This window comes from Apis laboriosa, unplaced genomic scaffold (genome assembly GCF_014066325.1).
Source record: "Apis laboriosa isolate Shangri-la unplaced genomic scaffold, ASM1406632v1 scaffold19_cov150, whole genome shotgun sequence".
Taxonomy (NCBI): Eukaryota; Metazoa; Arthropoda; class Insecta; order Hymenoptera; family Apidae; genus Apis; species Apis laboriosa.
The window spans coordinates 1722005-1749950 of record NW_025222278.1 but is presented as its reverse complement, the minus strand read 5'-3'; the positions used below and the strand labels follow the sequence as shown (position 1 = coordinate 1749950).

At 38.0% G+C, this 27946-nt stretch overlaps 1 long non-coding RNA gene across 1 annotated transcript in view; it reads left to right on the top strand.

Annotated features, from left to right (window-relative positions):
• The window catches only part of LOC122712145, a 54166-nt gene extending 26496 nt beyond the window's left edge, over nt 1-27670 (top strand). Inside the window, exon 3 of the long non-coding RNA XR_006346267.1 lies at nt 27539-27670. This is a non-coding gene — a long non-coding RNA (uncharacterized LOC122712145). The remainder of the gene's footprint in view (nt 1-27538) is intronic.
• The last annotated feature ends 276 nt before the right edge of the window (nt 27671-27946 follow it).

The following is a 27946-nucleotide window of genomic DNA, read 5'->3' as shown; positions in this document are numbered from 1 at the left end:
AAGAGGACGCAGTTCGTTTCATTCGTTCGTTGGTAAAGTTTTGATTTTCTTTTTTGCATAAAACGTAAATGGGATTCGAAATGTTTCAGAGAACGCTTTGTGGCGCAGTTTAAACGTATTTCAGCTCAACACACACGTGGCAACCAATTTTCAATAGATTTCAAAGCATTTCTATGCCATGCCACAAAGTGTTTTGTCTGACACGAGCTTTACAGTCCGAGCTTTGTTCGGCTTTTGTACATTTTACGACTTTCGACTAAGATATCTATATTTAAATCTATTCACCGAAAATTCTATTATGAGTTTCCAAGCTTTTATAAATAATTGTTTATAATAATTATACCTAATAATTTGGTAACTAAATAATCTAAACTTAACCTAATTTAACTTAATTCTAATTCAAATCAAACTTATAATTTTTCCAAAAATAAAAGAATATCATTATATTTTGCTTCTTTTTTGTTTCTCTAACTTCTAACCTAACAGATTCAATTTTAATTCGGATCAAACTTTCAACTTCCTTTTAAACAAAATATTTCACCACTTGTATTATATTCTTTCTTTATATACATAACCTATAAATTTTTTCAAATTTAACGAAGAAGAATAAGAGAAAATCCTGAGGCTATAGCTGGCTACACGTATCATAACTAAAGAATCTAAACTTAACCTAATTTAATTTAATTCTAATCCAAATCAAATTTTTCCAAAAATAAAAAAATGTCATTATTTGCTTCTAACCTAACAGACTCAATTCTAATTCTGATCAAACTTTCAATTTCCTTTTAAACAAAATATTTCACCACTTGTATTATACTCTTCCTTTATGTGCATAACCTAAAAATTTTTTCGAATTTAACGAAAGAGCAAGAAGAATAAAAGAAAATCGTGAGGCATTAGCTGGCTACACGTATCGAGTTTCAATCGCGTCAGACGGTTACATTCACTTTCCGTTAATTCGTAATCGTTAAGGGATCGGTACGAGGCCGTGCATGCGTGCGGAGTGCATCCACGGGGGCCAAGATTATTTTCTAACGAGAGATGTGCGTGGCGGGTATTATTTATAGAATAGCGTGGAGACGTCCCGACAAATTGCATAGGTGAGCACGGTAAGCAAGCTGTAGCAAGATGAATTCTCGTTGCTCGGATCTCGTAGATCACGATCCACGAAACGAAGGCTGCTCGAGTTCCCGCAGGTTTCTCTTCCCTCGGCTGCGTGGGTGTCGCGCTTGGCAGGGTTCCAGGACTCGTGGGAGGCTGACCAGGCCTTATAGACTGACCTCAGCCTCTGACCTCACCCGAAATAGTATCTCGTTCCCTGGCTCGCCCCTCCTGCACTTCTATTTCGGAATTTTCCCCTCTCGCACCGCAGGGGATCGAGAAAGAGACGTGGCAGACCACTTGGGAATTTCTGAAGTAACGCATTTCCTCGTTCATAAACTTCGAATTCCATCGAAACGTTCGAGACGTTTCAACATTTTATCGTTTCACAATTTTAATTTTAATCATCCCATTACTAGGGATACTAATTTTTCTTTTCATTGGCGTCTACAAAATAGATTATTATACACAATTTTGGACATCTGAAAAATGTTTACACGAAATATCAAAAATTCCAAAAACATATATATCCATCTGTAATCGATTCTCAAACATAACCTCAAACATACCTTATCGTGCATTAATTAAACCCATCCAAATCCTTATTTCCATTGTTCCCCGTTACGTTTCCCTCGGACAATCCGCATCCAATACATCAGCCCGTGAAACAATAACTACAACCACCTCGGACACCCGCATCATCATCACGGAACCGTAAACGACAGGTTTCGCGTAAACGGCGCGACGTGCTCCGTCAGATCTCACTCGGCGGGGCTATTTTCAGAGTGGTCGTTTTTCTCTTTGGCGTGGACGGTAGCGAGCACCGGCGAGGAATTATGACGTGGGCCGCATGCTACGGGTAGGTAGGTAGTTCCATTAAGATGCAAATTCGCCAATAATTTCGCGGCGCGGCCGCTTGTCGCCCTGCTCGCGTACCGGCTCGTAATCGTTCATGCCGTTGCTCGATCGAGACGAGAGAGAGAGAGAGAGAGAGAGAGAGGGAGAAAGGGAGAGAAGTCGTTTTCCAATTCCCCGTGCATCAGCTACGACGCCAGGAGTTAATTATTGTCTTGGGGATTTAATTGCCCGCGTATCGCGATACAGAGGGAGTTCCTTTTACAGAGGTAGATAGAAGAGGTTAGGTGTAGGAGGGGTCCGCGAGCGACGAGCTGTGGTTGCGTGTGGAAAGCTGGATCGGGACGGTGTTCGCTAGTATGTAGTACCAGTATCCGTTACAAGTTGATGTAGGAGATATTTGTTTGTTTGGCTGATTGTCCGAGGCTGGAACGTAAATCGTAAGTACCTGTTGGAGGGACACACCCTCCCTGAGAGCTCTGCGGGGTCAGATGTGGATTTCCTTTGCCTGTGTAAATTTCTGTGTAAATTTTCTGCTCGAAGGTGTTTGAGTTTCGAATTGTTCGGTTGTTGGGAATGATAAGAAATCTAGGCGTGGTGGTTGTTTATTTTGGTTTATGAGGAAAGAGCCGTTTTCACCGTGTTTTATGCGTACTTTATCTCTTTTGAGCGTCTATGGAACAGTATATTGAATTGATTATGTTATATAGAGATGTAGCGAAGAAGGGGCGAAGATATAGAGAGATACTGATAAAGGGGTAATGTTGCGTTAAACGATTCGTTTGCTTTTGTAAATAAATTATATTTTCGAATGAATGAAATGCTAGACGTTTAATTGATTCATAGCTCATTGATATTTGTCGATAATGTTGGCAACCTTTTTATCTCTCTCTGTTGGATAGAAATCTATACTCTTCTAAAAAAAAAAACTGTGCTACAAATATCGTCGTACATAGAATAAAAGAAGGTCAGCTCAAGATATTTTCGTTCGACAAGATTTTAATTCGGTGATATTTTTTTACGCGTTTTTCTTTCAATCTTTTTTTTATTTTATCCAGCTTTTTATTCCTTCTACTCATCGATATTCCTCCTTTTCATTTCGTTAATAACAAACATGACTTGTTTAAAAAAATCTTTAAAACAAGCCAGTTTCACAATTTTTTCCTTTCACAATTAAGTTTCAATTATTCCATAATAATTTTCAAATTATGGTTATCCTCGGCGAAGATATTAACAAGGCACGTCCTGCAACGCAACGTATTGAAAACAGAATTTTTACGTAGATGTAATGGGATCAGATTACAGGTTAACAAAATGTCCAACTATCGTTCGTAGTCAAAGAGCTTCAATAGACTGGACATAGAACCAGAACAAAAAAAACAAAAAGCGATCACAAGTACCTGTACACACAACTCGATCAACTCGATTTTCCAACTCTTAGAACTCTATAAATCTTCTGAAAATTGCCTCAACTCGGACAGTCATCCTCGTTTTTTTGTATCTTAATCACAGTTCCCGGTATCCATGTTCCGAGTATCATTTACGATGCAAATCAAATAACAACTTGGCCGGACAAATACGGTTGTACGGGCAAAATACACCTGTATTTTTCCTCCAAAACCTGACCAGCCGATACAGTGCGAGTCGATAATTCCGAACTCGTGCATGCCTGGAATTTTATACGCCGATTGAAACACCGATCGGGTACAGTTTAAACAGCATTACGTATGCGTGACCACCGATCGTATTTCATACCCTTAATGGTCAAGCATCATTGAGATATTAATGTTGCACGCACCGTGTGTGTATCTCTAACCGTCGAACTAGTCCACAAGCCTTTTCATCCAGTTGACTGGACAATGGCCGCGCTTGGACCCGGAACAACAGCGCCCTCTCGCTCGAAACAAAATGGCGCTGTATCGCGTTATGAGTTATGCTCGTGATCATTGCCCCCTTCCCCCGACAACCACTTCTTTCCCAAGCGTATTAAAGCGCTTTTGTACTCGCACAGAGGGGGAGGGGGAGGAGGATAGGCCAAGTGTCTCTCGTGGACACGGCTATCGCTTTTTCCAATCTCGTAAGCCAATATCGCCGATTCCCTAATGGTACGAAAGTACTTGTGGCTTCTCGTGCCCCGGTAGAGGGCTCGTGGATATAAGAACGCTGAACGCTTGTCTCTTACGTATTTCCAGGGATATCTAATTACTAAGACCGAATGCCTTCACGAACACGACGACAACTTTGGCGTTTAGCGTTTTCTACGCGATCGTGGTGTCTGTTCTACCTGGCTAAAACATGGCCTAGGGATTTGTTGGTACACGTGTAAAGGGAGAGTGTGCAAGGGATTGGGTCTTTAGAGGATTTTGTTGCGTGCAAGTGGTATGGGGTTGCGTCTTATTTTTGTGCAGAAGACTGTAATCTTACCAATGTTAAATCTTGTCACTTGTTAATCATCATAATATCTGACAATACTGGTGCAATCGTTCTCTACTCATTTTCAACTCGAATGAAAATTTATAAGGATTTACAAATTCTATAGCGATTCTAAGCTAAGAAGGAAGAGAAAAATGAATTCTTATTCCAACGTACCGCATTAAAATGCTTAAAAAATTTTAAATCCCCCGGTATTTTATAATTATTGCTCATCAATTTTACGATTTTTACATCTCTAGAGAACAAAATTCTTCCCTTCCTGGAGAACAAATTACTTGGAACGATCAAAAATTGGATGAATCGTATCTTTTCTTCATTTTTTTTCTCATTATAAATTGCAATTAATGGTCAATTTTGTATGAGAAAAAGCTGAAAACTTTTATATCATATAAATGGAAATAAATTGAATAAATTCTTATTCCAACGTACCGCATAAAAATGCCTAAAAAGTTTTAAATATCCCGGTATTCTCGATTACTCAATTTTACGATTTTTACATAGAGAACAAAATTCTTCCCTTCCTGGAGAACAAATTACGTGGAACGATCAAAAATTGGATGAATCGTGTCTTTTCTTCATTTTTTTCTCATTATAAATTGCAATTAATGGTCAATTTTGTAAAAAATTGCTGAAAACTTTTATATGATATAAATGGAAATAAATTGAATAAATTCTTATTTCAACGTACCGCATAAAAATGCTTAAAAACTTTTAAATATCCCGGTATTCTCGATTACGATCAATTTTACAATTTTTACATAGAGAACAAAATTCTTTCCTGGAGAACAAATTACGTGGAACGATCAAAAATTGGATGAATCGTGTCTTTTCTTCATTTTTTTCTCATTATAAATTGCAATTAATGGTCAATTTTGTAAAAAATTGCTGAAAACTTTTATATGATATAAATGGAAATAAATTGAATAAATTCTTATTCCAACGTACCGCATAAAAATGCTTAAAAACTTTTAAATCCCCCGGTATTCTCGATTACTCAATTTTACGATTTTTACATAGAGAACAAAATTCTTCCTTGGAGAACAAATTACGTAGAACGATCAAAAATTGGATGAATCTCGTGTCGACTGAGAGATCCTGTTCCCGGAACAGGATCCACTCGAACGTTTCGATCACCGGCCGGGATGAGTTGGTATGAAAAGTCGGGGACCCTTACACTCCGGGATCCGTGGAACGAATGTTAAGTCGCAGATGTTATCGTTCCAGATATTTACTAGCCTGCGAGCCATCAGACCGTTCCAGATTAATGGCGCGATCGGTAATGAACGTGGCAGCGAGGGCCACGGCAATCACGGCTTCTTGGTACCACAAATCCCGACTTCCTCGTGCCCTCGGCCATCTCCGTGCCGCGTTTATATCGCGCGTGTGCATACGCGGCGTCCGTACGCATTATTATCAATACGGGGGTACCTCGCTCGTGTATGAAACTTACATGAGCGCGTATTCTTCACTGTTGTGTTCTTCTTTGATGTCGTCCGGTAAAAGGGTCTCTCCCGGTAGATACGATGGAAAGCTTCCTGGAGTGATCGTATTATTAACGTGAAAGTTGATGCTCGTTAGCCGAGGCTAGCATAAATATCGATTCAGTTATTAATATTCCTTGATTGGCTATCGGTATTTGTATATACACGCGGCCAGTATCATATGAAAAAAAAAAAAAAAAAAAAAGGTTGGAAATCGGAAAGTTGTTGAATTGAATTGAATTGTGTTCTTCTTCTTCTTTTTTTCTTATTACAAATTGCAATTAATGGTCAATCTTGTATGAGAAAAAGCTGGAAATGGAAGGGAAACTTTTATATGATAAATGGAAATAAATTGAATAAATTGAATATGTTTTTCTTCTTCTTTTTCTTTTTTCTTATTACAAGTTGCAATTAGGCAGGCTCAATTTCGTCGTCCCTTTGGATGCATACGCTTTTAAAAGTTTTAAAGATACATGTGGATCGATGGATTATTGATAAGTGCATTTGAAAAATGTTCGATCGAAGATACGCCTCGTAAAAAATCGGACGGAGAAGCGTGCATCATCGGTTGATGGGAAGACCGGCAACATCGAATAATACAAAATTCAGCGACTTATCTGTGTGCGGTGGGTACGGATGGGTCTGGTGCAACGCAGCATTTGTTCCAATCTAGGCGGGCTGGGGTAATAAATATGCCTCTCGAGCTGATATAATGCGAGCGTGGGTTGGTACCACTGGAATCAGTCGTCGCAGCTGCTTGATTTACGCCATATGCCGCGATGCATCACGGGACTATCGTTCTGCTTGCATTTTGCCGACCGAAAATAGGTTCGACTCTCGTAACTCGCCGCTGTCTCCTTCCGTTTCGCTCTTTCCATTCTCTCCATCCATCTCGTTCCCTCGCGCCTCTTTCTTTCTACCGGCGTGGAACGCGAACGCACTAGGTTAGGGCGATCCGTCTCCTCCTAAATCCCTCCTCTTCCAATTCTTATCCCTTACTCTTGAAAATATGCAACCGTGTTGTTATCGGGCTGCCATTTCTTCTTCTTTCTGCCATTCTCTCATTTTCTCATCTCAGTTGGATTTTTTCTGCGAATTAGAAATCGATAGGTTATATATAGTTCGATAGGTTAGAATAACCTATATATATATATATATATATATATAGATATAGATATAGAAAAAAGTAAGATATAAAAGATATATAATAGAAATATATAAAATATATGAAAGATATAATAGAAAAAAATAGAAACACGTCTAACGTGAAAAACGCACACTTTTCACTGAACTAGTACTCCATTGGCGCGAATCGCAACTCGTACACGGTTCAATTTATCGACGAGCTTGGTTGATATTCCGCATCGAAAACAAGAGAAAAAAAGAAAGGAGAAAGAGAGAAAGAGAAAGAGAGAGAAAGAAAAGAAAACATCCGTGGTGGAATATCGCGTGTCGTTCTACCCCAAGAGCATTTTAGCATTTTATGGACGCGGTCAGCAAAGGAAGAGAGAGAGAGAGAGAGAGAGGAGAGAGAGAGAGAGAGAGAGAGAGAGAAAGATCTGGTGGCTCACGAGGTCGTGGTCGCCATGCAACAACGTGCGCTCTCCTCTCCGTCTGCCGTTCCCTTTCGTTGTCCTCCTCCTCCTCCTCCTCTTCTCCCTCTCCTTCTTCCCTCCTTTCCTCCTCTTCTCTCGTTTCTATGGCAGCCTCTGTCGTTGCCTCCTCGGTCCTCCGCGATTCGACCTCCATGGACCGGTTTCGACCCGCGGCTACCGTCAATGAAAAACTCGACTTATGATAACAGTATGGGCCCGGGCCCCCGATTCGAGGCCCCCGCTGTAAACATCCGTGGCAGGGCCTCCTCTGATTGGAACTGAGCTCACCTCAGGGGCTCATATTGGCCTCAGAACTCGAGGCTACCGAGCAATTACTAATTGCCAGCGTTGCTTAATTAAAACGATTCGACGGTTCATCACCGATCGGATCATCCGCGCCCCGCCACTTTCTCTCGCGCGGAATCGTTTTTCATCGCGAGGGAATCCTTCCCTCGTGGATCTTGTTTCTTCAGTTTGAGATTCGGGGAGAGGGGATTACACTGGACTGGACTCCCGCTTCTTCAGGATTGCTTCATTAGACGGGTGCACCTGCGCCACGCTCCCCCCCTCCCTCGTCTCTCTTTCACGATTTCGACTGGCTTCGTTATTCGAACCTTCCTTTGGAATAGCTTGGGATAGAGGGGCGAGAGGTTCACTGTGTGTTTCGCGTGAGATCCTCTTTGAGGCGAATTTAAAGAATTTTTGACTTAGAAATTTTTGGACAATTGGATTTAAAGAAAGAAGGGGAAGAAATTTCAAATTTTTATTACGTTCCAACGAGTTCCAATTGAAGATTTGGACGCGCCAGTTTGAAGACGTGCGCAATTTCATGTTTGGTGATTCGGCTACCGATTTCAGCTACCGTATTATACATAGAAAAGTTCGTTAGCGATCGGTCGTGAATCATCAGCCGAAAATTCGATTCGAAAGGGAGGATAAATATCCTCGGTTTGGTCCGATCGGCGGATAGGAATGCGGCGCGGCCGTATGTAGATTACAGAAGGCGGCCTCCTCCCCCCTCAGCAATCGATATATACCGCGTATATATGCGCGGCGGCTCGCCGATAGAGGGAGAAGAGAGAGGGCGAAGTAGAGATCGGATAATAGCCCTCTATGCAGCGGCCAGGCCGAGGCAGACCATCGACAAATGGCCGTGGCCATGCAATAAACAAGCCGCGCAATTAAGAGAGCAGGTTAATTAATGTGGACCAACTAGGAGGAGAAGGGTACCCAGTTCCAACCTCATTCTTTCTCTTTTCGTCATCCCTCCCCCTCTTTTATACCGTTCCTCTTCTCCTTCTGCGTATTTCCAGTATGGCTTATACTCTTCGTTTCTCCTCTCTCCCTCCCTCCCCCCCTTCTCTCTCTCTCTCTCTCTCTTCCTTTCTTCCTTTCTGTCGGCGTAACCACCGGCGTGCACGGTAGTTATCGAGAACCGAACCGACCTTTTTTTGCGGTACCAGGGCGCGCACACACGGCACAGTCGGGACGTCACGGGATTTTCTTCTGTCCTGGCTGACGTGCGGCCAGAAGAAGAAGAAGAAGAAGAAGAAGAAGAAGAAGAAGAAGAAGGGGGAGAGGGAAGAAGAAGAAGGTGGAGGACAGTGGCGGGATATTCTGGCTATTCGTGAAATCGGTGAAATCGATTCCACGGGGACTCGTAAATCCTGCTTTACGGGTTCCTCTCCCTCGAGGAACGGGGGGCGGGGGAGGGAGGGGGAGGGGAAGAGGTTTGGCGTCGCGTCTTCTATTCCGACGAATGAATGAAGCGTGTTTGGTGTTTGTTCGGGTGTCGATGGCAGTGTGAAATGGCCGGGAGAATTGATTTTGGATAAATGTTGCCACTTGCTCGAGTGGAAGATTGAATTATTAAGCTTGTTAAGCTTCTTCTTTTTTTACCTATCTCGAGAATTTTGCAAAAGTTTTTTGAATATGGATCGTTGAAATTTATTAAATTTATTATCGAGTCGCGTTTCTTTTTTTTTTATCTATTTCGAAAATTTTGCAAAAGTTTTTTGAATATGATTTGACTCGTTGAAATGGAAGATTATCATCAGATGTCGATGATCACGTGAAATAGAGACAACTCGGTTTTGGATAAATGTTGCTACTTGCTCGAATGGAAGATTGAATTATGTTGTTAAGCTCCTTTTTTTTTTATCTATCTTGAGAATTGATGAATCACCGCTCGTTGGAATTTATTAAATTATCGAGTCGCATTTTTTTTTTATCTATTTCGAGAATTTTGCAAAAGTTTTTTGAATATGATTTGATTGTGAAATCGAGAGAACTCGATTTTGGATAAATGTTGTCACTTGTTGGAATCGAAGATTGAATTAAGTTTCTTTTTATAGCTTAAGAATTTTGCAAAAGTTTTTGAACTCGATGATGGATCGCCACTCGTTGGAACGGAAGATTATTATCAAGTATCGATGAAATCGAGAGAATTCGATTTTGGATAAATATTGTCACTTGCTCGGATGGAAGTTAAGTTTCTTTTTATAGAAAAAATTTTGTAAAAGTTTTTTGAAAAACTTTCAATGATGAATCGTCACTCGTTGGAACAGAAGATTATTATCGGATATCTACGTGAGAGAATTCGATTTTGGATAAATGTTGTCACTTATTGGAATCTAAGATTGAATTAAGTTGTTAAGTTTCTTTTTATAGCTCAAAAATTTTGCAAAAGTTTTTGAACTCGATGATGGATCGCCACTCGTTGAAACGGAAGATTATTATCGATGAAATCGAGAGAATTCGATTTGAATGGAAGTCAAGTTTCCTTTTATACCTCAAGTTTTTTGAAAAACTTTTGATGATAGATCGCCACTCGTTGGAACAGAAGATTATTATCGGATGTCTACGTGAGAGAATTCGATTTGGATAAATTTGGATAAATTCCAATTGTCACTTTGGAATCTAAGATTGAATTAAGTTGTTAAGTTTCTTTTCATAGCTCAAAAATTTTGCAAAAGTTTTTGAACTCGACGATGGATCACCACTCGTTAAAAGATTATTATCGGATATCGATGGCCGCGTGAAATCGAAAGAATTCAATTTTGGATAAATGTTGCCACTTGTTCGAACGGAAGTTAACTTTCTCTTTATACCTCGAGAATTTAATGATGGATCACTCGTTCGAATTATTAGATCATCCAATCACGTTTCTATTTCTATGTCTCAAAAATTTCTCAAAAGTTTTTGAAACTGATGGATGAAAACGATAGATTCGTGACAACCAACCAAAAATTAAATCTACAAATACAAGAGTCGCAAGCCTTCGACTTTTTCCATTGTTGTATCAAATTATATCCAAAATTCCCTTCCTCTGTCTACAAACGTGCAAGAAAACTGAAACCGACGAGGGATCACGGTTGAGCGAAGGCTGCATCCTTTGGCACAATGTTGCAAATCGTGGGCAAAAGAATTCTTAATGTTAATAAGCCGTTAAAGGGGATATGTTGCAATCTGATAATCCTATTCGTAAACGCGAAGGAAATTGCGCGTGAAGCTTGTCGATCGTACGTGCTCCTTGACTTGTATTAGATATCGATTATGGAGAACGTATCGCACGGATAGACGTATGCCCGTGATCACGATAATTATCGTCGGGCATTTTGCGTGGCCATTCAACCGTGTTCACCGACATTTTGACGTTAACGCGGGAATTGAAAAACGGAAATCGGATACGCTTGGCTCGGCCGATCGGCTGCCTTGTCGAGGCAGGTGTTAATGAAATCCTCACGGGATTGTGAGAAGTTTCCAAAATATTGTGAGAATCTTTCCAAAATATTGTTTTGTTTTACCACGCGAGGTTGTGGTAAAATATTTGTAGATTTATGCGGATTTGAAGTGAAAGTGGAAATTTGACCGAATAATAAATAGGGAATTGTTAATTTTTGTATATAGCTTTTTTTATTCTTTTATATATGTTAATTTGATATTCAGAATGGATTGAAAATAAATAGAAAATCGATGTGACAGGTTTTATTAATTAAGGGAATAATAGTTTTAACGTAATGGTTAAATTATTGCTTATCTGTTAAGATAGATAAGATAGATATATAAGTTTGAAATAATAAATGGAAATGGGTTTCTAAAATATGCGATTTTCACAGCTGAATGAGATGTATACATATATATATATATATACATATCGATGAATAAGATAGATAGGATATTATGAATCGTAATGAATTAAACCAACGTGCAATTCTAATTAATATAGATTCGATCGAGTAAATATTCAGATTAAAATCTGTCCGTATAATGTCGATGATTTTTGCACTTGAAAGGTAAATATTTATTATTAGGCTTGAAGAAAACGTTCATTAAAACGTGTGCATTCACACACTTACCATAATAAAAATAAACTGTAAAACAACTTGATATATACCAAGAGAGAAATAAAGGAAAAAATAAAAAAAGAAGAAAAAGAAATACATCAACGATATAATTACAACGATACACCTATTATATACAATTATACGACAATCTATTTATATACAAATTTCGCATTTCTAACATTTGGCAAGAAAAGAACGAAAAATTATGAATGAATATATAACGATAAAATAAACATTTCTATTACATAAAAATTAATAAATAAAAGTTCAAATAAAAAGTTTAAATAAAAAGCTAAACGACTATCGAAATAACTTTCGAAATAAATAAGTACTCGTCTCGTTGAACGAACTTCCAACAAGGAAAGAAAGTAAACGAACATTTCCTTCCCGGACCGCGATATCCTGGATTTCACAACGATTATCCGCCCGATTATCGAGCATATGAACGTTTATGGAAAGATTATGGAGCGAGAAGGAACCGATTTTGCGGAAGACAAGATCGAGGAGAAAACGAGGAAATGGCGGAGAACGGTGTTGCGAAGCGTATTCGTATCCTCCTCAAGGCCGATTCTTAGACCTTCACCTTTTGACACGAAACAGAGTATTCGAAGGCTCGGCTGGATGGATGTTGCACGGAATACCAGGCAACTTATGAACCGTGCACACTCGGCTATTTAAGACATATTTGACCCCCAGACCACGCTATTTAATCACGTTAATAATCCTGCCCCGCTTCGTTTCGATTTTTTTCAAAACCCTCTTTCAATCCAGTTTTACGACGTCTAATTCTTATAATTCTATTCTAATAACGCTCTATGAAATCGTGTATCCAGTAAGTAATTTTCGATAAGATCTTTCCAGCTTTTCGTAGTTCTGTTTGAATATCTCCTAGGAACTTTTCTGTTAATCGCATTGTGCAATCGATCGCTCATATTATAGATAGAAAACGGTTAAACGGTCAGATGTATCGAATAGTTCTATGTATTTTTTTTTTTTCTTCCTAATTTTTCGTAATTTTATTTTCTTTTCTTACTTTTGAGCTTTCGAACGTGATTTTTGTTAATATCTTTTCTAGAACTTTTTCCTCTTCATTTTTTTCTTTCTTTCTCTATTTAATTAGATATTTGCACTATCAAGAGCAAGAGGAAAATGTGTATTATTATGTAATTTATAAAAATTAACTACTAGGATACTTTATTTTGTAAGATCATTATAAAGTTGTATGATAATTTTTTCTTTGGTTTTATAAAGATATTTTATTAATATAGCAATTTGTGCATAATTAATCGATTATTGTAATTGTTAATAATTGTTGATAAGAAGATTGAATAGGAGTGACTGGAACATATTGATTATCAAAATTATAATATTATGGAATATGTAATGATAGGTTCTAGAAATTATGCAAAGACCTTTCAAGAAATAATTTGAATTAGTAATTCACGATGACTTAATGCTTCATGGAATTGTATTATGATAATCCACTGTCTTCGATAAATGCTAGTGTATGCACAATTTTATTGTGCGCCATTGCTTTTAAGAATCTTCCGTTTCCACGAAGTTCGGTTCGAAGAAATTGACTCGTTATCGTTAGAATCTTTGAGAATCTATAAAAATCATTGGTAATTGCATAGTTGAACAAGGCAAATTACCTGTAATCAATCCTTATTTATCCTTATTATATCCTTCATTGTCACTTTTCACGTAAATCACTTCTGCTTACAATATCGTCTAGAATATAAAAATATTACTTTCAATTTCAAATTAACAGTTTTAGACTTACATTATGAATCTTTTTTCTGGAACAAGATACGCCTATTATCAGCTAAATTTTACTTTAGCAACTTACTTTGGCGAATCCAAACTAATTTTTCACGTATGCGCTTCGAACGACCCAGAATATTCCTAGATTGTCATCTACAGTAAGCAGGAATCGTTGCACGGCAGATTAACTTCAGTTAATCAGATAAGTATCGACGACTTTCTCCGCGTTGGCACAATCGTTGACAGGAATTTCAACTAGAAATAATGCTCGCCATTACCCTAACATTCGTAGCAAATGTCGGAATGAGAGTTTGTGTCGCAATTTGCCTACAATTAATATATCCACGTTTCAACATTGAACGAACAAGGATACTTTTTCGTTTATAAATGTTTCCATTATCCTTTCGATCATAATTTCCAAATATCTTATTTTCTTATTCCCATTCCCACACGAATTTCGAGGTAAAAATTTTCGAAATTTTCGATTTCTAAAAAGCTTGGTAATCTCTTGGAAAAGTTTCATCGCGCTTCAAAAACCATCGAAAACTTGTTCTCCAAACTCTGCACGCTTGTAAATATTGGACAAGCGAGCAACAGGGGCAGAAGGAACGTTTCGAGCTGTTGCGTTAATCGTTCGGGACCACCTACCAGCTTACTGATTTCATAATCAACGCTCGCGGCACGAGGATACGCGGCGTGTCATTATCTTCGGCGTTCGAGTTTCAATTAGCTCGGGCAGCGCGCCTTCCAAGTTCGACCTCGAACTCGCAAGAATCCAAATGGAAATATCGTTGATTAATGTTCAAAGGGAACGATTCGTGCGCTTGATCTCTTTTCCCAGGAAATAATTTGTGCGATTACAGATCTGGCTTCTTCAGAATGTTAAGTAACGAGAGAGAGAGAGAAAGGGAGAGGGATGGTTTATTAAAGTTTATTAAACTACAGAAAAGTGGTTAAAATACAATAACACGATGTCGAAGCTTCCTCGGTTGTTCGAATTGCTTTTTCGATTGGCTGCCGTGTTCTAGAAAATTAAAATTCTTTTTGGAGATCCTTGGCAGTGTGCAACTTCACTTAATCAGATAAGAATCGATGACTTTCTCCGCGACACAATCGTTGACAGGAATTTCAACTAGGCACTGAGAAACTAGGCGCTAAGAAATAAACGTAGGTTAATTAAGATAATTGAGTTATTGATTAATTGACAATTCATCGTGCTTCTGTTCAATTTTAATAAGCAAATAAAAATCTCGTTTTGAAAAATTTTCCAAGAATTCGTAACTTTTAATTCGCAACTATCTCGAATTTTTGATTCGCAGGGAAGCTAGATGGCGGCACAGGATTTCTTCTTCGAGAATCTTTATTCCCCACGTATCGTTGATCGGGCATTCTTCAAAAATTCTTGAAAAATAACTCGCCACTTCCGCGATCTAGCATTCTTTTTCAATTTTCCCTCCCATTATTTATTTGTTTATTTATTTTTTCCCCTTTCCTACTCGGCTCCCATTCACACGGCTGCTGCTAGGTGGCGCCGCCACTGAACCCTAACCTCTCGCGTTAATACCTCTGCCAGTTTTTTTCCTTTTCGATTAGTCACAAGTTATTTTCTTCATCGACGCTGAAAGGTTACAAGCACCTGTGAGAACCGTGTGATGCATAATGATGGTGTGATCGATTGCCACGCCGCATAATCAGTTGGCATTGCGGCGCAAGGAACGCGTTCCCCGTGAATGTCAAGAACCGATTCTTGGAATTCCAGTTTAATGGCAGGCAGTGGTGTGCGTGCGTGCGCGCGTGCATAACGCTCGATCGAGGAAAATGTGATCATTAACCGTTTTCTCGGTTGGACATTGTTTATCGGGACGATAGAATCGTTATTTCCCCTTCGGTTGCTCCACTTGATAAAGTATAATGGATCGAACGATGTTGGATTGACAAACGAACGATGTTGTAACAATTCGCGTGTCACGGTTTTATAAAAGAGGAGGATCGTTTATCTTCGATTTATCTTTATCAGAGATCGTTAGATTACGCGTTTTGATAATTGTTGTTAACCTTTTTTCTTTGCCTTTTTTTCATCGAGCGTGATTTAACGTGCGATCGAAATTATTAGATAAGACGTAAGCACTATCGTGTCATAATAATAGGGCGAGACAGATTTATTATTAATTGCGTTCGAGGTATCGGGTAACATTCTTTAGATCATGCAATTTAGTGTTTCGATTAAAATTCCTGGATTAATACGAATTCTAGATTATTTTGATTAATTTAATTTATTAAAATTATCCTGTAAAAATTTTTATTTTTAGTCACTAGACTTGAATATTTGTCGAAGATCATTGAGTATTATTTTTATAATCTATGTTAATGTATTTTCATATATTATATAGTATAAAATATCACGTTAAACGGCATTCTTTCGTATTTTATATCAATTCTTGCCAAACGAAATGAAAACAAATGTCAAAACTTATTAATTTTTGAGCAGGGGTTCCATTCCTTCTATTACGTTCGCAACATTGTTAATAAATTATTCCTTTTTGAATCATAAAAATAACATTTTTCGTGTAACGCAAATTCTCTTTTACCTTTTTTTTTTTTTTTTTTTTTTACCATATAATATATCCAATTTACGCAACTTTCAGATATCATAATATTTCACCTTCGCCTTAATGGGGTGAACCGCAGAAAAAAAAAAAAAAAGAAAAAGAAAAAGAGGAAAAAAAAACCTGGAACACGAAGCAATAAAGTTCTAAAACAAGCCACATAAATTAAAAGGCCGGTTAATAGTACCACGTTCCACTCGAGCTGCGAACAAACCCACAATTAAACAAGCCTCGTTACAATTGCATCGGTCATTCTCACCTTTTCTCACTTCACCAGCCCCCAATCACTCTTTCGCACTTTCATTGCAATCTCCATTGTTACGTCTCAATGTCGTTCCCCGCTCGAATGTCCCTCTCACGATCGATCATCAGCCGCGGAATGATTGCCCTATCAATCAGCCCGTTGATTGGCTATTACCAAGCTACCGTGAGTTTCGTGCTTTGCAAGTTAAATAAGAGGGGAGCGGAGGAGAAGGGGTCGTATAATGCATAAAGGGAGAATCGTAGGCGAAGAATGAAGGCAATTAGAACCGTATTCAGTATAAAACTACCAACTGCTTCTTTCACTCCTAGTAATCATCGTCCACGTGAATTCATCGCGGTTGATGCATCTATCCGGGAATATTCCCTCTTATTTCTATCTCTCCGTGTCCGTGTTTACGTAACGGATAGAATTTTTTTTCCTTTTCCTCTCCTTTCTTTTCTTCCCTCCATTTGGCACCAAGAGTTGCCAGGGAATTGGTGAACCATGAAAACCGCGGTTCTCTTTTCACCAAGGATACCACAAGGAAGCGTTCGGCCGCGAAAAAAGATGGAATTCGTGCGGCCACATCGTTACACAAGAATCTCGTTTCCTGTTCGGGGATCGTATTGTGTTGGATGCTGCCTTTACTTGAACGATATACGTGGAAATATTCAAATTCAAAATTTCAATGGGAAAGAAAAATTGTTTATCGTAGCAATATTCAAACAAGTTGTTAAATACATCGAAATATAATCGTACAATTTTTATTTCCTTTTCCCTCTAATTAATATTATGCTTTTATTTAAACGACATGGAAATATTCAAATTCAAAATTAAAGGGAAAAGAAAAATTGTTTATCATAGTAATATTCAAATTGTTAAATTGCCTGCAACAAAAAATAATTGTACAATTTTTCTTTTTTTCCTCCTAACTAATATAATACATTTCGAATCACCACTTGTGTTAGGTGCTGCCTTTATTTTAACGATATAAAAATATTTAAATTCAATAAAAAGAAGAAAAATTGTTTTTCATAATAATATTCAAACAAGTTGTTGAATATATCGAATGATAATTGTATAATTTTTATTCTTTTCTTTATAATATTATGTCTTTATTTAAACGATAATATTCAAATTTAAAATTCAATGGGAAAGAAAAATTGCTTTTCATAATAATATTCAAATAAATTGTTAAATATATCAAAAAATAATCGTACAATTTTTATTTTTTTTATTTTTTCTCTCTAACTAATATAACACACTTTAAATCACTTGTTAGGTGTAAATTTTTATTTTTTTCCTCTAACTAGTAATAATATACTTCGAATCACCACATGTGTTAGGTGCTGCCTTTATTTAAACGACATGGAAATATTCAAATTCAAAATTCAATAGGAAAGAAAATTGCTTTTATATCAAAAAATAATCACAATTATTATTACAGTATTAGTACAATTTTTATTTTTTCCCCTCTAATAATAATATACTTCGAATCATCATTTTTGTAGATGCTGCCTTTACTTAAACGATATATGGAAATATTCAAATTCAAAATTCAATAATCTGGGGAAGAAAAATTGCTTCTCACGATGATATTCGAACAAAATTGTTAAATATATCGAAAGATAATCGTATAATTTTTATTTTTTTCCCTCCAATATTATACTTTTTAATTATTTTTTTTTAATTTATGCTTTTAAATGACATGAAAATATTCAAATTCAATGAAAGAAAAATTGTTTTTCATAATAATATTCAAACGAGTTGTTAAATATCAAAAAATCATCAATTTTTATCATACAATTTTTATTTTTTTTATTTTTTTCTAACTAATATATTTTTATATTAATTTTTATATTAATAATAATTATAATTATTATTTCTAACTAATATACAACACACTTCGAATCACCACTCGTGTTAGTTGTGCTGCCTTTACTTAAACATGAAGAAAAATTCTTCACGATGATATTAGAACAAATTGTCTCTATCGAAAGACAAGATCGATACGAAGTCTTTTATTCTTTTCCCTGTCGATATTACAGCTCGAGATATTCCATCTCGTGTCGCGTATTCGCGCAACACGAAATAGAATCGAAAGGGGGAGGAGAGGGGATGAGATGGGCCGACGTCCAGAGAGAGAAAGGGCGTAATTGAATTGGCCGATAGATCGGCCGTGACCCGGATTTACCTTAGCAGGTGCGCTTCCCCCGAGATTGTTGAGGAGCGATAAGGCGGTCGACGGTTGACCACCTCGTTCGACGTTCCACGACGTTCCCCTCGCGTCCACCTCGCGCTACACAGTTAGAAAGCTGCGGTGAAAGCGTGGCAAAATTTGATACATCTAAAGACCCCGCCTCGTGGACTCGAGGTGATTTACTCGAAATGCACTCGTAAAATCCATCGCTGTATATATATATATAGCCGATGTGTATGCATCTGTGGAAATCTCTTCCGCGTGTATGCCATGTTAACTCAGCCAGAGCTCAGAGAGTTTAGAAATTTTGCAGGTTTTACCTTTCACGTGTACGGAATTGTTGTTGTACACGGGGAGATGGCATCTCGGCGTGCGATACCATCGCTCCTTTTACCCGTTGCGTTCGAATAATTTGGTCGTTTTGGTCGTTGAGATTGTTAATTGGATACACCAGTTCGACGAACTTTTGCGGGGAATTAATTTGTGGAATTATTTTCATGCGCGGTGCTCCACGTGTGGAAGGATAAATTGAATTTTTAACCGAGCTCCAATATATAAAGTTTGTTACTTTATTATATACGAATGGGGAATTTTCAAGCGGTATTTCAATAATATTATATTATATTATATAAATATTCGCTTCTTAAACATTCTTATCAAATTTCTCGAGAAATTTCAATAACTCTAACTGGGTAAAGAATTCATCATTTTACTAGCCGATAATATTTCCACCCTTCGAATCTCCTTCGATCCTTCGATCTTCTCGAACATTTCTCGAAACGAAACTGAATACAGAGCGCGTTACCATCGATTTTTTGCCGATTATTCAAGACCACTGGATTATTCGAGAGCAGACTGAATGCGGGCTTGATCGATGTTATTCCTCCTCGACGGTAGCATCGCGTTCTCACCCTTTCCCCACGGGACGTCCCTTCAGTCTTTCCCTAATGCGTCCTTGATGAGGGTTAACCTTGCCACAACAACTCCTCCTCCTCCTTTTCCTTCCATCTCCTGGATTACTCGGTTTATCGATGCGGACGATTATTTTGCTCATCACGTTCGTCATCGTCTCTGCGGGTCATCCGGTTGTTGTTAACTTCGCCCTGACAGCATTATAGAGCCCTGCGACGAGGCAAACTAGGGGGATAATCTTCCTCTTCTTCTTCTTCCTCTTCTTCTTCTTCTTCTGAAGAAGAAGAAGGATATTTTAGAGGATGCGCTAGGATGGTCTTTCGGTGAGAGGCTAATCTTCGGATGAAAAATGATCTTTTTTTGATGGAGATACAGGACAGACGGTGGTTCTGGTTGGAAGCAGGAAAATTAGGATCGATTTATCGAATTTTGGAATAAGACTTATTATAGAGATTGGAAAAAGTTTACGATTACATATCAGATAGGAAAAATTCGAAATTCTGTTACGCCAATAACAGAGCTGGTAATTACGACTCGTTCAATCTTTTGTATATATAATATCTTTTGTATATATAATATCTTTTGTATATATAATAAATCGCGCAGTCATCATCTGGAACGAAGTAAATTAATTAAATTCGCACGAGTAACTATAACCAAGTTATATCGTGACAGCACCGAAACCTTTCATATTCTTGCACGATTAAAATTCCACGGATTGGTTGCAGGTAGTTTTTCTATTTCTCTTCGAGAACAATTCAATCAATCCCCCCTTCTTAACACGTTGACTGTACTCTGCTCGATATTTTAGTAATGCTAGTGGTTTAACAAGCAAAATTAATCTCTCTCATCATTTGTTTCCATCGTTACCATTTCTGAGATCCTCTACAACGAACATTTCGAACGTTTGCCTAACGTAACGAATGATATAACTTAAAATTAAAATTTAAAATTTAAAATTAAAGTTATTAAAATTTCTCCTAATTCTAATGTCGAAAAAAGAAAAATGGATGAATTATTTTAGTGAATCAATAGCAATCATATAAAAGACAACGACTCTTTGTCCAAATTGTCCTAATAGAAATGCTTTAAAGTTTTACATTCCAAGTAATCCTTTTAATAAACCATTTTCACATCACTTTTACAACAATTCATTTTATAACATCCCTGTGAAATAACATTCCTTCGTAATGGAAAATCGAATATGCATAACGTGTCAAACGATTATCCCTATATACCTCTCTCTCTCTCTAACTCTCTCTCTCTCTTTCTCTCTCTTTTTCATCTTTTTCACTCCAAGTGGAAAGAAAATTCAACTGCGAACGAGCCAATCAATTTCAACTTCAACTGTACCCAAGCAAAATCGAGAACGTGGTGGTAAAAGCGCCACGTACCGGCGCGGTCTCGCATTACCGTCGCTCTCTAAAAGCTCGTGGCCGGTCGAGCGAGTAAAGGGGCGAGGTGGAGGACGGAGGAGGGCTAACGACATTAGAGGCACATTAGCGTGCGCCACTCGTCGAGCAGCTGGTAGCCTACCGGGCCAGCTAATTACATGCCGATTCCAGAGGATCAGCCGCACAATGCCGTGTCGACATAGCGGCGGCACGTCGAGGTGCACCGGGGGGGTCCGTCGATACCGATATATCCGTGTAGCAGCGCGCCGCTTTCGCGGAAAGGTTGCATCGATTACACGGTGGCCGCTAATCGCTCGAAACCGGGCCGCCGCCGATTTACGCCATCGGCCTTCCTTATCAGGAGTGTACCAATTGGTATCCAATGGTAAGTGGCTTCGATATATGGAAGCTTAATGGTTAAGGCGATCGGTGTCGAATATTTGGCGTGCGAGTCGAACGAATGTGTGGAACGAAATAATATTCGAGCATCGTGTATAAGAGTGAATGAAATCTCGCGTTATGTTTACATGCTTGTATATAATACCGTTTGTGTGAAAGAAAATATATGTGATTGACATTCGAGGATTGTAAATTGTAAATCTATAGAGAGAGAGAGAGAGAGAGTTTAATATTTGGTGTTGATATTTTTTGATATATATGATTTGTTGATATAAATCATTTTATAATTAAGATTTAACAATAATTTTTATATTTAATTTTAAAGATTAATAATTTAACTTAAAATCTTTCTACAAATTATATAATTATTTAATATAAATAAAAAAATAGTAATAGTATTAAATCTTAATAAAAAATTAAATTGTAAAAATTAAATTTCTAATATTATAACTTTAATATTTAAAGTTTTATTTTATAAATAAATTATTATTATAGTTTAAAGAAAATATTAAATTGCAAATTTAAAGATAAAGTAAATTGGAGTGAATGAAATCTCGAGTTTGTAAAAAAGTGAGTATAATATAATTGATTCTGTTTGATAAGTATGGATTTGTATGAAAGAAAATATAATTGATATAATTGATATAATTGATTTAATTTTGAAGATTAATAATTTAATTTAACTTAAAATCTTTCTACAAATTATATAATTATTTAATATAAATAAAAAAATAGTAATAGTATTAAATCTTAATAAAAAATTAAATTGTAAAAATTAAATTTCTAATATTATAAATTTAATATTTAAAGTTTTATTTTATAAATAAATTATTATTATAGTTTTAAAAAAATATTAAATTGCAAATTTAAAGATAAAGTAAATTGGAGTGAATGAAATCTCGAGTTTGTCAAGAAGTGAGGGTATAATATAATTGGTTCTGTTTGATGTATATGGATTTGTATGAAAGGAAATATAATAATTGATATCGCATTCGAGAATTATAGAGTAAATTGAGAAATGAAATAAATGAGTTTGTGTGAAAGAAAATATAAATGATTGATATTCGAGGATTTTAGATTGTAAATCTACAAAGAGAAAGAGAGAGAGAGAGAGTGCTTAACATTTGGTGTTGGTTTTAATGCGTACGAGAGGAATATAATTGATATTGCATTGTGGAGAGATGAAATTTCGTGTTTGATTTCGTCAAGAGAGTTTAGATGTTTGTATGTGAATTTGCGCGAAAGGAAATATATATGATCGATATTGCATTTTAAAGTAAATTGGAGGAATGAAATCTCGAGTTTGTCAAGAAGTGAGGGTATAATATAATTGGTGCTGTTTGATGTGTATGGATTTGTATGAAAGGAAATATAATAATTGATTCGAGAATTATAGAGTAAATTGAGAAATGAAATATATGGATTTGTGTGAAAGAAAATACGTGGTTGATGTTGGTATTGGAGAACTGCAGGATAATTGAATGAAATCTCATGTTTTTTTTAGTTTATGTTAGTTTGTCGAGAAATTGAGCTTGGGGGATATTATAGATTGAACATCAAAGTGTTTGCTGGTTAAAGGTGATTATTTCCTTTTAGAAATGAATTAATTCGTAATACAATATTTATTGCCAATTTTCTAAAGCATTTCTCTTGAATCGACATAGTAAATAGAAATATTTCTCCTGGAGACAAGAGATATATCTTCGCGAATAGCGCTATTATTTCAAGGCTGCATCTTCGAAGAACAAAGTTTGTCGTTACTTGTCCTACTATTTATGGTATCTTGACCATCTCGAGTCTTGATAACCAATGTGCTTTTTTTCTATTGCGAATACTGGATGGAACGATTCGAACGAGAAGAAAATAGAAAAAAAAAAAAAACAATTCTAAATTCACTTCCAATATATATTTTAGTTTCTCGTTAAAATATAATTTCTTTTATAACGTACAAATAGAATCTTTTATCGAATCTCGTAAAATTTCCTAATAATTTATCAAACACATTTTCAGGAATATCATCCATCACTTTTAAAATAAATATATTTATAATTTTAATTTATAATCTCAGAACTTTTGTCCTTTCTTCTCGTAAAATTACGAGAAAAATATCACGATAGTGGATAGTTTCAACTATCTGCCCGTAGCTCCGTGTTTATAATTCTTTGCACAGCGAAGAAATGCACGCTTGAAATTTTTCGTTACAACATTGAACACGGTGCGCCTCTACGTGGTTCGCAGATGTTACCAGCGGGTGTTCTTCAGGTACGTATTTGAAGAACGAGCGCTCATTTGAGGTCACGCTGGCTCCCACTGCGACGAAAATTCAAATGTTAAGATATGTTTTCCACTGCAAAAATCGAAGACCGCATGCTTGTTTGCATCGCCCTTAATTAATCGCACCCTTTTGTCCCTTTAATAAGTTTCTTGTCCATCCTCGACAAAGATTTGTCGAAAAAAAAAATCTCTCCCTCAAGAATCTTCCTCCTTGATGATACACGTTCCTGTAATCATTATTTCCTTACTTCTGGGCCCTTAAGCGTAGACAAATGGATAGAAAAAATATGGAAATAACTATTTCAGATTTTAATATATATAATTAGATATAATTTTTAGATTTCTCCATTAATTAATTTTTAGATTGCTCCATTAATTGCCAACTCAATTTCGAGCTCTCCTCACCAGAGGATCGTGTAACTCGTTCACCCCCTCCTCCCCGTTGCCGCAACCCTCGTTTCTAAACTCATACCAAACCACGTGTTGCTCCACAGTCTTTATTGTTCCCGGAAAGCACTTTCGAGGCACATGGTGCGCGTCTCTATCATTTTCACGAGTGGCTACGCTCGACATAACTCGTCCCTCGGTAAGGACAGGCCACGGTGGTTCCTCTGTCTCCGCTATTAACGGCAGGATGTCTCGAGAGGACGAGGAACAACCTGGACAAACCTTTTCCTCTGTCGAGTGCACCGGTTTCGCGATGGCAAACATGCCACGTACGTAGACGTGGCTCGAACCTTCTCGCGAAAACTGTCGGCCGTTGTCGTCGCCCGTTGCAAAACCGCTGATGACACTCTACGCCACTTGAATCGGGGCCCCGCTTGTTGCGCTTTTAGTTTCCTCGAAGTGGACTCGACCCTTGTCGGGCTCGTCGTCGTCGACGAGGAGGAGGACAACGACGACGAAGACGATGGCCACGACGAGGACGACCTGGACAGCCAGCGCGATTACGGCCGCCTCTCCTCGGCAATTATTTCTCGAGTGGCATCGTGAGGGAAGACAGGTGGTATAAGTCGGCGCATCAACCGAGTCTCCCAATCGTTCTTTTTCTCTTTCCTTTTCTTTTCTCAGAGATTTAACACCTCTGCTACAAACTTATGATGGAACGTACAAGTTGTTAATATATACATATATATATTCGTGGAGTACTTTTGGATTAAATTTCAGATGAAGAGAACACGAAAAGGAGCACGAAAGTCACTGTGAAATGCGAAAAATATCTTATTAAGTTATATGCGATCGAATATTTGGTGACGGACGAAGCGAGATGGAGATAGGACGACGCGTCGCGCCGCTCTGCGGCAACGTGGAGAGTTGCCTCGCTCCGTCTCTGTCTTGCCTCATCCAAGCTTGAATAAACAAGTATCAACCAAGATTTCTCCATATCTAAAGCTAAAGCTCTCTTAAAAGATGTTTCACGAGTACACATTATCACCATGTACGTAATTACATTAATATTACATAAATATGAAATTCATCGTGGAAAGGATCCATTTGTTTTTCCTTCTCCATTAGAGATGGGGACAGAGTTTAAGAGGTTATATCTTCCATTCCATAAAACGCGAAACGAAAAGAAAATCTACGAAAATCATATACATACACGAAATATCGAATCTCTCGAGGGAGGAGGAAAGAAGGGGAGGGGGAAATCCGGACTTTCTTTCGGATATTTCACGGGTGAACGACGCACTCGTATCAACTCGGACTCGAGAATCGAGTGTTACAGGGTACAGGGCGGATAATGTCGGCCGCGGACCCGAACAGGCGGGGTACTCTTGTTCGACGAGCGTGGCCGCGCGCGCTCGCCCGATCCGCTCCGGACTTATGGTTAGGTCGGCTTACAACCGGATCGGATCGATTCCCCGTGACACGTATGGCGGTGTCGCCCGTGCATTATAGACCCTTGGGCCGCGTCTCTCGATCGCTGCTCCTCTCTCAACCTTCCCTCCTCCCCCTCTCGATCCACCTCTCCTCCTCCTCCTCCTCTTCCTTCTCGCCTGGACACTGCCCTCGAAGAGTTTAGAATTCCCCCCCTTCGAAGATCGTAATACACAACGCGACCACCACGACCACCACGGCGTGGTAGTACGACGTAGTAGTACGACATCCGAACGAGGAGGAGGAGGAGGAGGAGGAGGGAACGGTTGAACGGTTGAAGTTCGAGGCCCCGTTACCGAGAAGTCGTTAAGCCTCGTCGTTAAGTCGATTATCCGCGGCCCTTGACGACGAGGATCCAGGCATCGAGTTTCCTCGCTTTAGGGCCACGTTCATCGGATGGCGGACGTGTTGTCATGCCTCGAAGCGTTATCCAACCGGGGATAACCCGCCCGCTCCAACTCTCTCTCTCTCTCTCTCTCTTTCTCTCCCTCTCCCTCCCTCTCTCCATCTCTCTCTCCGAGTTGGATCCAGTTTTATCGATCGTGTTACGATAAAACGTGGATCCCTCTCCCCCCCATCCCTCCTCCTTAGGGGAGTTAATTTGCGCGAGAGTCTCATACGCGGTCGATTTATGGGGATGGGGGGAGAGGAGGGGGAGGAGGGGGACGGTGGAATTTGTCGATCGGTAACGTACGACGCTTGTCGGGGATCGGTTGTGTATGGAAGCGAAGCATACGGGCCGACATCGAGAGCCTCGATGATTCACGATGGCGCGCGCGCGCGCGCGCGCGTTCCCTTGTGCGCGCCTCGCCCGGTATATATAATGCGTCGTCATTATCAGTCGGCCTTTTGAGAGGCGGCTCGGTTTTTTAATCGAGAACGGTTTTTCAAACGAGATATCCGCAGGGAAGGGAGGAAAGAAGGAAGAGAGGGAGGGAGGAAGGGGATGGGAGTATTACGAGTTTCTGGCGATGGTTTCTTTTTTGGTATTGGGAAAAGGAGAGGGGAGGAAGGAAGGAGAAGGTTGATAACGCGAATTTTTTGAAATTAATGTATATTAAGTATATATATATATATATAATGTTACTGAGTTTGATAAAATAAAGAGTTGTGTTAATTAAACTCTATTTAAAGATTGTCGAGATCATCTTAATTCGATGATAATATTTAAGAAGAAGTTTTTCGTGAGAAATTAAATATATATATATATATATATATATATATATAAAAGAAAATGAATAGAATAGTTAGGAGAGGGGGTTAAAGAAAAGATATAATATGTATATATGTATATGTATAATAGGGATTAACGGTTTTGAAACGTATCCTCGAGAGAAAAGTTGAAAGTCTCTCGAGTCCGGAGATGAGGCATCTCCAGGTTTTATAAATACATTTTTATGATGATTCGACGGTTTAGGGAAGATTTAAGATTAGCGCGGTCTTAAAAGGCCTGACCCGTTAGCTTCTTTATGGGATTCTCTCCTGTCATAAATATCCTCGTACCGTGTGATTCTTATATCTCTATGCGACATTATGTGATTGTTATTTACGGGAATACGCTTGTCCACGGTTAATTTGAATCCAAGTGTTTCTTTCTGAAATGTTTTAAGAGACGCATACAGTTACTTGTATTTGGACGTTGTTATATTACGTCGATATTCGTTAAAGTGGACAAGCTTCGAACGAAAAATAATACTTAAAAGAAAAGAAAAGAAAAATATTAAATTTTTATATCATTACTAATAGCTTGTATCCTGATATTTTTGTGAGAAGAAAGGAATCGATGTAAATTTGAAAACACAATTTTTCAAGGAAAAAACTATCGAGCACAGTTTAATATCCGACCGATAATCTCGTTTCATTTCAATTCGATTACTTTTCGAAATATCACAATTCCGCTCTACTTTACCCTCATTACCCTTGCCAATCCCATCGCTCGTTATCCACTTTCGAGGACAGCTTGTTTCGCGGTAGAAGCGTGGGAAATGGTAGAAACCGGTGTCTTTCCATCTTGTCATCTTCCGCCCGTTTAATTCTTTTTCTTTCTGCTTTGCAGGACTGTGACAATCTGGCGGACGGCTCGGAGCGTGATTCCCCTTGGAGCTGTGGGGGTGGCAGCGGTATTGGCCGCAGACCCCTCACCTCCATTATCGAGCAACTACACACCTCCAAAAGCAAACTTCACAATGGTGAGTGGCACAATAATGTAATAATTAAGAATACATTCTTTTTTTTTTTTAATAATTCCATTCCAATATATGATAATTTTATACAAGATAATTTAGTGGAACAATACAAGTAACTAAATATATATAAATAATAACTAAAAAAAGCGATGGGCAAAATTTAATAATTGAAGTTACGAATAAAATTACTTCCATAAGTTGCTTCAATAATAATTTAATAATAATGCCAACAAGGTTATATGAAAAACTACTACTATAGTTACTTCTATATATATTAT